The sequence below is a fragment of the Lepidochelys kempii genome, chromosome 1 (genome assembly GCF_965140285.1).
Source record: "Lepidochelys kempii isolate rLepKem1 chromosome 1, rLepKem1.hap1, whole genome shotgun sequence".
Classification (NCBI taxonomy): Eukaryota; Metazoa; Chordata; order Testudines; family Cheloniidae; genus Lepidochelys; species Lepidochelys kempii.
This window is the reverse complement of record NC_136380.1, coordinates 78522907-78533684: the sequence shown is the minus strand read 5'-3', so window position 1 is coordinate 78533684 and position 10778 is coordinate 78522907.

Genomic DNA, 10778 nt, shown 5'->3' with positions numbered 1-10778 from the left:
TCTAGAAAGGTGGTGTTTTGGAATGTGTGGAAATTTATGAGGTAGGTAGAAAAATTGTCGATACATGTGTGCAGAAAGTTTTGCCTATTAAGGACAACTACAGAAAACTCACTTTTCCTGGTTTCATAACCACACTAAATCCTCACTTGTCAGCTGATCAGTTTTAGGAATTCCATCAAAAATAAAACCAGCTTTTTTTTAAAAAATTAAAACTAAAAGTTACTTGGCACAGCAGATTCCCAAATTTTTGCCTCCCAGGATGCTGTCTACTGTTCCCTCTCAAGAATTACCCTTCTGTGAGCTAGGGAATACCGGGCCTTTTCCCTGCTTCTTTCTGTTCTCTTTCTGTTGTGCTGATAGTACAATGGCAAGAAATGGTCCCTATGCTCCCCCCATTCCCCTAGAGATCAGTTTAGTCTCCCACAAAAACCTTTCCTTTAACAGTAGGTTCCTATCCGGCTTCAGAAATTTTGTCTCCCTCCTGCTATGATATGTTTTGGAATATTTTAAGGTGACCTTTATGTAAAAAAAAGGTTCGGTATTTGTGTTACCCACCATTCTGTACTCTTCTGGGCCTTGTTTTGAATCTTTATTATAGTTTAAATAATAAGATACTTTTATCACCTAAAAGGTACTTATTAGAACAATGCAAAGTCCTATACCTAGCATTGTTTGTACTGTCGATAGCTTGTACTTATGCTGCAACAATTACATGTTTTATGTTTTGCTGTAACAGTGTTATACTGCTGCTATAGACACCGTAATTGTAAAACATACTGCACTTCTGCATTCATTTAAAGAGCAACTACTTGGTAAGTACAAAGTAATTAAGCAATAAGACATGACAGGCAGTACATTTCTGGGGAATTATTGTACATCTCAGATGCCTTGAAAGGTATGGGGCTAAAGGTTGAGTGACTTCAACCACCTGAGAAGTGGAATAATCCTCCAGAAATGCATTGCTTGTCATGTTTTATTGCTATTGTGAAATGGAAATTATGAAACCAAAATAGGGGGGAAAAGATTAGGTCTGTGCATTAGATCTGTGCATTTATGGAGGATTACTTATACGGGTATGACCTCACTGACAGTTCTATATGCGCCCAGAGAGTTCTAAAGCCATTTTAGAATGATCACATGAACAACACAACTTGCTGAAACTGCTGGTTCAGCATTCCGCATTGCTTTCTTTGTCTTCTACCAGCCTCCCAACAAAATCATATTTGTATTCTCAGTACAGACTTTGTCTTTCATATTAATATACAACCTCAGGGGGTGTGGTTATTCAGAGATAATCATACCCCCTAGAGGTTTAGAGGCATTTGGTTACTTGCATGCCTGGTAACACCCAAAGGTCATTATCTCATGATAATCACCTCTCCTGGAGTTGCCTTATTGCTTAAATGTAACACTAAATTTTAATTATAATGAAATAGGGCTCTTCTGGTAGTATATACAACATCTTGTGTGCTCAAAGCCAGATGGAAATAATGCCTAGCTTTTACTATAATAGCATTTGCTGGGCTTGTGCTCCATTGCAATAAATGATTTTTTTGGTTCTTGATGAGAAAATAATTTTGAACAAAATTGCATGTGGCTATTGAATTTAACTTGGGGTCTTATGGATGCGCTGATTTGTTGTTGTACATTTAATTTAATTAAAATAAGATACGGAATAAAATTATAATGAAGGATCTGTTATTGTTAACATTCTAAGTCACTGATCCTGCAAACACTACTGAGCTTTGATGAGGATTCCTGATGGAAGCAAGAACTGCATTTGGCTCCTAAGGCCTTAATTTCAGAGGCTGCATTGCAAAAATAGGCTCTGCTTTGAAAAACAATGTACAATATTTCAGATCAGAACAGATGATTCTCTTTCTTACAAATGTTCCAACAGAAGTGAAGTAGCAACAGTACATGTGCTAATTGGGCTTCTTTCTTTTTCTCTCACTGGTTTTGCACGTTTAGGTCCTGATGCTGAAAACTGCTTCATGCAGGCAGAACCATACATTGGTGGGGATTCCATGTGGTTGCAGGAGTCTGCTCGCATGGAGTAGCTGGCAGGATTGGGCCTTATATGTGAAAAATGGCTTTTGAAGCGAAGTTTGGCAGTTAGTCTGGTAGCACATCTCCTATCAAGAGAATGAATGATTATATAATCACTTAAATGTATATTTTTCTATTCAGCAGAATATAACAGTTTCAATGGTATTGTGTCCATAACTGGATGTACCATTTTTAAAGAGTTTTTTAGTTTGGATAAAGAAATGGCAGTCTATTATTTTCAACTGAAAATAAGTCAAATATTTAATATTAAAATATCCGAACCAAAAGGATTAAGTCTATTGGCCTACACAATTCTATCTGAACATATTTAAACATTTACTTAATAACTGCTCCAACAGTTCAGTGATCCCAATCAGAGCCCTAAAGTTTTGGTTTAGGGCATTTAGGAAGATGATTATTGTTCATTCTCAATAAATAAATGTTCTGCTAGAATTACTGCATTTTTTTCCAGACAGTTTTCCATGCTGTACCTGAGTTGTGTTTCCCTGAATGTCACTTCTTCAGATATTTATAACAAAGGTAATATTATGGGTAAGCATCTGAGAAGGATCAAATGATTATGGTCCATTTGTCAGAAAAGTGTTTTATTCTTCCACTATTTGTCTTCTGGTTACCAACTTTGACAACAGAGTGGAGACATTATATATTTCCTTTCTGTTTTCATTAAAATCAGGACAGAGAAATCTCAGAGGTGCAAGTCTTGACATATTTTTGGCATCACTTTTATTTCATGGCAAAGATTAAGTTAGAATGGAAAACATCATAAAATAAACTATTCATGTGTGATAATCTTTCTCTAATGCTGTGATGTGCATTAACTGGTTATTTGTGTAGCATGGCCAAGGACAGCAAGTTTCAGTTGTTTAAAATATTATGTATTTATTCAATCAATTAATGAGAGGTTCAGAATAACAGTGCTTACACACAGAGATAATTTTCAATGAGGTCTAGTTTTAAATTTCTGAATACTTTCTTTAAAAATATGAGGCCAAAATTTCCCCTCAATTACTCTGATGTAATCCCAATGAAATCAATAGATCTATGTTGTGACAAATATTGCAAACCCATGCAATGTCTTTTGGAGCATTGTATTAAACTTTTGAATGGTTTATGCATGATTGTGTTCAATAGAGGATCGTTACCACAGCTTTTACAGGAACTCAGAACAATAGTGGGTGATTACCCCTGACTGTAAATGACTCCAGAAAAGTTCCATCCCTTGGAGTGGTTTGCTTATATTGGGCTAAGGATGGTTTTTTTAGAGACTTGGAAATAAAGAAAGGGGTTTTGATATAAAAGGATGAGCTTGAACTCAGTTGTGGTCTCCTTTCTGACCCAGTAAATGGACTAGAACTTCTGTACAAGTGGTCCCCAACTCTTGTGGAAAGGTTGGAAAGACTTTGACCTATTAGGGCCCCAGAAGACTGATGGGTGGCTCCTGGTATGTTTAGTGTGTGTTTAAACCTGTTTATTGTTTTTATTATGTTTTCTGTGTAATGCTTTAACCTTAAGAATAACTGTGTTTGCTTAAAAAGAGCTTTGTGGTAACTTGTAACTGCTGGTAGTACAGTGTTCCTAGCTCTCAGAGAGAAAGCAAAGCATAGATTCTGGCCTTTAGGCAGACTGGCTTGCTGGGATATGACAGTGCAAGGCGAGGAGCTGTGCAGCCTTAAAACCTCAGGTCAGGAGAAAGAGAGAGAGACATGCGGGTCTGCACTCAAGGGACACGATGGGTGGGAGCTGGAAACCTTAAATGGGTGCCCTTAAGGGGGTGGGGGGAATACAGATACAGTTACTCTGAAACTGTGACATAGATCACTTCAACAGGAGTTACTTGTAACCTGCACTGAAAGAACAGATCCCATTGACTTAAAGGGGGGTGCATTGGTATAACAAAGAGGAGAATTTGTCCCACCATTGAGAAGTAAAACAATGATCATACCATATGGAACCATGAAGTTTGATCAGCTTTCCATTACTCCTGGTTTCCCACACTGGCTGTTATAATCTATTTAGAATGTCATGATTATGTTGATTATGTTCTGGCAACATTGGTGTTTAAATCCCCAACAGAGACACAGAAGGATAAATTCTATATTTTTACCATTTTGTGCCTGATTAAAAAAAAACAGAAATCATAGTTTTAGTAATTGCATAGCGTTAAGAAACAAAATTATTAACTGTTGCACAAAGCAATCACATTGTGAAAATTTCATCCTTTCTGTAGCCTCTTATCTTGTTCTGCTCTTACATATGGGTCATATTATGCACTGCTTTGTGCAAGTTTGACAAGAACTAATGTGGCTACTTAAATATTTTAAAGACTGCACATTTCAGAATGATAAAATACTCACCTGATCTTCCTTTCCTGTTGAATTTGTGGTTAATGATAAAGTAATTTAATACTTTAGTCTATTACTGGTTTTAACAACAAATGCTAAAATTCCTTGTAGGAAATTTTCTAATAAGGCCATGAAATGACACTTTTTAACTACAGTTGTTTTTATTCAGCCATAAAATCTATCTTTCATAAAGAAACCCACTTACATGTCTTACTTCAGTGAAGGTTATTTGTAGACTGAAGGTCTTTTCTTGTCAAGATATGATGAATACCATGTGTAAAGACAGAGGAGCATCAGGACCTGTATTAGCCGGAAAACCCACTGATCTGTGAATAACCTAAAAAAGAAAACTTGAAGATTAGCAACGTCGCTTTTAAGAATGATCCATCAAATTCAACAAGCAGATTCACAGAGATGAATCATCTAGTTCCTTTTATTCCTGCAATACAGTAAAGGTTATTTCCCTTCCTTATAAACAGAAGTTCAAAAATAAAGGAAATAGAGACTTGTGAATGTTTCCCAGGCATAAGCCAATTATTCTACATTTTTTCATTCCATGTATTTTTAAAATCTTTTTACTGATCATTCAAAAGAGGCATGGCCAACTGCATCCTATGGATAGCTCAATTGTGTGATTTTGTCTAATTTTCAGATGAGTGTTTGGTTATTGTAAAGATTAACTCCCTTGTCAAAACTGTGTTTTATAGAAAGCACAGAAATTAATCATTGATTTTTAGCAAAGAGTTTCTAATAGCACATCAAGCTGTTGCTTAACCTATTAACAAGAGAAACTGTTTTCATACTTTATACTGAGATTCATTTATAGTTTATAAAAGGTAAAAACATTATTAATGGATGTTTTAATAAAGGGTTAATTGTTATAGAGTACAACAAATCAATAGGTTGTTTATAATGCTGGCTTATAACTATAACACATTATTCATGTTTGTACCATTCTTGTAACATCTATCAATCATTTATTAATCCTTTGTGAACCAAAACAGCTTTTTAGTTTGTATTCTTTACATTTCTTATTCTGCATGTTTATTTTATTTGTAGAAAAGTGCACTGACCAAAAGCCAACCTCCCCAAACTCTGGTGAAATTCATTCTCAAATGAGCATTTTGCATCTGGCTCCTATCTCTAATAGGACAAACCCAAACTCTTGTTCTGAAAGTCTCAAAACTTTGGGAAAGTGTGGGTTCCAAGTTTAGGAAAGCCCCTGTCCCCCCAACCACAAAAGAGGGTTTTATGAATGTGGGGTAAGTGGAGAAATATGTTTCCTTTCTAAGCCTTAAATAAATTGTTTGACACTACAGTAAAGAATTTTGAAGTATATTTCTTTTTACTGTTATGATTTGAACAGTGACAAGGGCAGCAAAAGCAATACAAGTTGACTGGGGTTAGCATAACAGGGAACAATTTTATCAGTTCATTTTTATCAGCTAGTGTGAAGATCTGAGAAATAATGCCAAATATTAGTACAATAGAGAAGGACCCCTGCAACAGGCGCCAATAGGGTCTCGTGCCTATGCTCAGTGAAGATGCCCGCCGTTGGAGACAATAAGAGTTTTGCCTTAGAAAAGACTGCAGGATTGGGCCTGTTAACATTGGAAAAGCAGCATTATTGTGGACCCCTATTCTGACAGGGGCAGAAGTATTTAGTTTGAGACATGGAGCAGCAGGCAACTATGCAGACCTTGACCCCAAGCCTTGCTACAGAACTCTTCTCAGAGGATCTGGCTTCGGGGATCTGGGGAATGCATACTCTTTAGGTGCTGAGGAGGCATACGGCAGGATAAGAAAGTTTCACTCTCTCAGGGAATACACAACTATGAAGAATAAGACCTGAATTTGGACCAATCTATTCCTGAATTATTTTCTTCTCCTTAAACTCGTGTCTTTTTGCTTCGTTCCTTTTATCTATGCAACCTGAAATCTTGCCCTATATAGTAACCCTTTCAACTATGCCCAAGGGAATTAATGTAATTTTTAGGATGCATCAGATGACAATGTTCCTCTTCTGCTCCCTTTAAATAGCTAGCAATTATTTATACTGTGATATGAAACTTTTTGATGATGTTATTTATATAGTAATTTTCATTATGCAAATTAAATAATAAAATGGCAGCAATGTAAAATAGCTAATGATTTATGGTTGCATGAATGAGAATCTTACAGCTTGAAACATCTTGGAATGTTTTGAGTAACCTTGAGGGCATTTGAACACTTGAACTGTCATCTTATCCTTTTGGAGCTCTTAAAACTAATAAAGAACAAGCTGCAAAAGCTAACTTGCGGTATTTCTAATAAACCCTCTATTTAGAGGAGCTTCAGGGTGTGCATTTAAAAATATACTTTTTGTGAAAGCCAAGCATATTTAAAAGTGTTTGTTTCTCTTGAAACATGAAATGAAATCAGCTGTTGTAATATTGTTTTTGTCTTGATGACACGATCAAATTGAGTACACCAGCTTGACGAAGCTTTTTATAAGCAGTGGAGTTTACCTCTTCCTCTATTCTTCTAAACACTACAAAAGGCCTTGAAACCTGTGCCCCACCTACAGGAAAAGCCATAAATCATATGTGAATGCAGGAGAAGGGGCCGTCAGTGATGCTCAAATGCAAAATGCTACAGCAAAGTGAAAAGCATTGTTAGAATTTAGCACTGAAAGATACCTGTATTATTGATTTGAACTTCAGTTTAAACAGTCACCAGTTCAATTTAATATCCCATTCTGATGATGTTAAAACAAACTCACTAGTAAATAAAACAGGGAGTTAAAGAGACATGTCACATGAATAGCAAAACAATGAAACAATTTAATTAAGCGATAATGTTTCTGGCACTAGAGTATACGAAGCAATAAACAGCTTTTGTGGTTGATTAAATGCTGAAGAGCAGCAGAGTGTGAAATCTTTCTCACAGGAAGAGCTGCCCCCTTGGATCTTCCCATTACTTGTGGATCTCTGCACTAGCAGACCTGTGGCTTTCATTTGGGATTCTCCTCTGTCTATCCTTTGAATATGGATGTTGTTGATGTGGCGATGAGAGGACTTTGCAGCTCTGAATTCACTCTGCATTGTGTCAGTTTCAGGTGACAGCAAGTCATTGTATATCTTTTTATTTCCCATCTATTCAAGTGTACAAATACGGTATTGGCACCATAATATGATCTGCAAGATATGTGCTTGCCAAAAGCTGTGTTCTTCCGGGAGGCAGGATATCTCGGGTCTATTCCTGATTCTGCCACAGAATTCTTTTATGGTCTTGGGCAATCATTCAATCTTTTCATACTTCAGCTATTATTCCTGTTACAATTTTACTTCCAAGTGGTGCTGTGAAAGTTAATTCATTTATATTTCTAAAGCATTTTGATATCTTTGAATAGAAAGTTCTATATTAGTGTTCCAAATATTACTATTATACATAGTCTCATAGACTTTAAGGTCAGAAGGGACCATGATGATCATCGAGTGACATACAACACATTGCAGGCCAGAGAACCTCACCCACATACTCCTGTAATAGATTCATAACCTCTGACTGATTTACAGAATGATTTAAAGACTTCAAGTTACAGAGAATCCACCATTAACTCTAGTTTAAACCTGCAAGTGACCAGTGCCCCATGTTGCAGAGGAAGGAAAAAATACCCACAGGGTCTCTGCCAATCTGACCCAGAGGAAAATTCCTCCCCAACTCCAAATATGGTGATCAGTTGGACCTGAGCATGTCAGCAAGACCCACCAGCCAGACAAATGGGAAAGAATTCTCTGCAGTAACTTAGAGCCCTCCCCATCCAGTATCTCATCTGGCTGCAGGTGGCGTGGTGGAGAGCTCCTAGCCACCTGGCATCTGCCCAGCACCTTTCCATTTTATCATGAATATTTTTAGTAAAAGTCAGGGACAGGTCACGGGCTTCCGTGAACTTTATTGCCTGTGACCTGTCTGTGACTTTTACTAAAAATATCGGTGATAAAATCTGAACCTTACTCATAGTCATCTTGTGATCAATCAATACACCCAGGTCTTTCTTCTATTCTGACTCTTCCAACAAAGTTCCCAGTTTATAGCAAAAATTCTTGTTGTTAGTCCCTAAGTTCATGACCTTGCACTTTGCACTATTAAATTTCATCCCATTTATATTACTTCACTTTTTCAGGTCATCTAGATCTTCTTGTGTGATATTCCAGTCCTCCCCTATATTGGCAATACCTCCCAATTTTGTGTCATCCACATATTTTATTAGCACACTCCCACTTTTTTGCCAAGGTCAATAATAAAAATGTTAAATCAGATTGGTCCCAAAGACCAGTCCCGGAGGAACTCCACTTGTAATCTCCCTACAGTTTGACAGTTCACCTTTCAGTATGACCTATTGTAGTCTCCCCTTTAACCAGTTTCTTATCCACCTTTCAATTCTCATGTTAATCCTCATCTTCTCCAATATAACTAATAGTTTCTCATGTTGAACTGTATCAAATGCCTTACTGAAATCTAGGTAGATTAGATCTACTGCATTTCCTTTGTTTAAAAAATCAGTTAAACTCGCAAAGAAAGAGATCAGATTGCTCTGTTTTGTAAAACTATGTTGTACTTCATGCCAATTACCATTAACCTCTATGTCCTTAACTACTTTCCCTTTCAAAATGTGTTCCAAGATTGTTGCAAACAATTGAGGTCAAACTAACAGGCCTATAGTTTCCCTCCCCACCATCATAAAAATAGGTATTTTATCAGCAATTCTCCAGTCCAGGGGTATAACCCCCGAGTTTATGGATCATTCTCCCCACCCCGACATCTTAAAAATAGGTATTTTATCAGCAGTTCTCCAGTCCAGGAGTACAACCCCTGAGTTTATGGATTCATTAAAGAGCCTTTGCTATTGGGCTTGCAATTTCATGTGCCAGTTCCTTTAATATTCTTGGATGGAGATTATCCGGGCCCCCCAGTTTGGTCCCATTAAGCTGTTTAAGTTTGACTTCTATCTTCTGTCCCAGATGTGGTAATTTCTACTTTCATATCCTCATTTCCTTTAGCCACCCTGCAACTACCCTTATTCCCATTAGCTTTATTAAAAACTGAGGCAAAGCATTCATTTAGGTGTTGGGCCATGCCTAGATTATCTTTAATCTCCATGCCATCCTTGGTGGTTACTGGTCTCACTTCTTCTTTCCTTGTGTTCTTTTTATTTATATTGCTATTGGTTTTAATTTCCTTTGCAAGGTCCAACTCTGCTTGGCTTTTGACCGTTCTTACTTTTCCCCTACACTTTCTGACATCCAAGTAGTGCAGCTCAGAGGTTAACTAAATATATCAAACCCACTTGAGTTTTCCCCATGTTTCCTCCCAATGCCACAGTTAGCTCCAAAATGCACAATGTGAAGTCTCTGATGCGGCAGTTCAAAATAAAGGGTACCAAAGGACAGTTTGGTCAAGTGTGCTATGGTAGCACCTTCTCAGAAACATTTGCCAGCTGGCTGCATATGCTCAAATGCCTTATTAGTATGCACTGTCTAGACTAAATCTATCACTTTCTACATTTTCTACATTAAGAACCCACAACCAGACAGATATAAAAATACATGTGTAAACATGACAGAACACATCAGTACAAAGAGAATTCTTCCTGACACCGCCACAACGATCACGGAAATACAGTCTGATGTATAATTTTCAGCTATATCGTTTTGGGAGTGGGGGAGGGAACCCCTGACCACCCTATTTATCTACTCTATTAAAAACATAGGGGGAAAGATGGGACTCTGCATTCTACACACAGAAGTGCTGCTTCAGCAACCAGTTAGGGTAAGGTGATTGAAAGCTTGCAGTTCAGCGAGCCTCACTGGGATCCTTTCAGGATCAGGCCTTGAATCTGCCTGTGCATTTCCATATCTTGTAAATACAAAACTAAAATGCACAGTCCTAATTCTTCATTGTATTTGCCCCCAAACCAGAAAATGAGTCTTAGTTGAATTCACCTGCAATTGTGAACAAAAATCAAGGCATTCACAAAGCCATTGGAGTAACAGAAAATTGGCTATGCCCTATAGGAATCAGTCTTTGTGGGCTGAACCTTCACATCTGATACCTTGGAGTGGAAGGTGGCTGTGGGCCACATCTTAGGAGTTAGTGGGATCCATTTGGCCCTCAGGCTGTATTTTGGGTATCCCTGACTTAGGTTCACACAAAGTCTGTCCCACTGTCACAAGAAGCCATTCATTCATGCATCAGAACGTTGAAGAGCAACGTTGTCATGTGTTGTTCCCCCTTCAATGTTATCTGAGAATGATTTACAGTCCACCCTCCCCATATGATTTCTTAGTAAAGTGTACATTTCCAAAGGATAATGCCACATTCTTT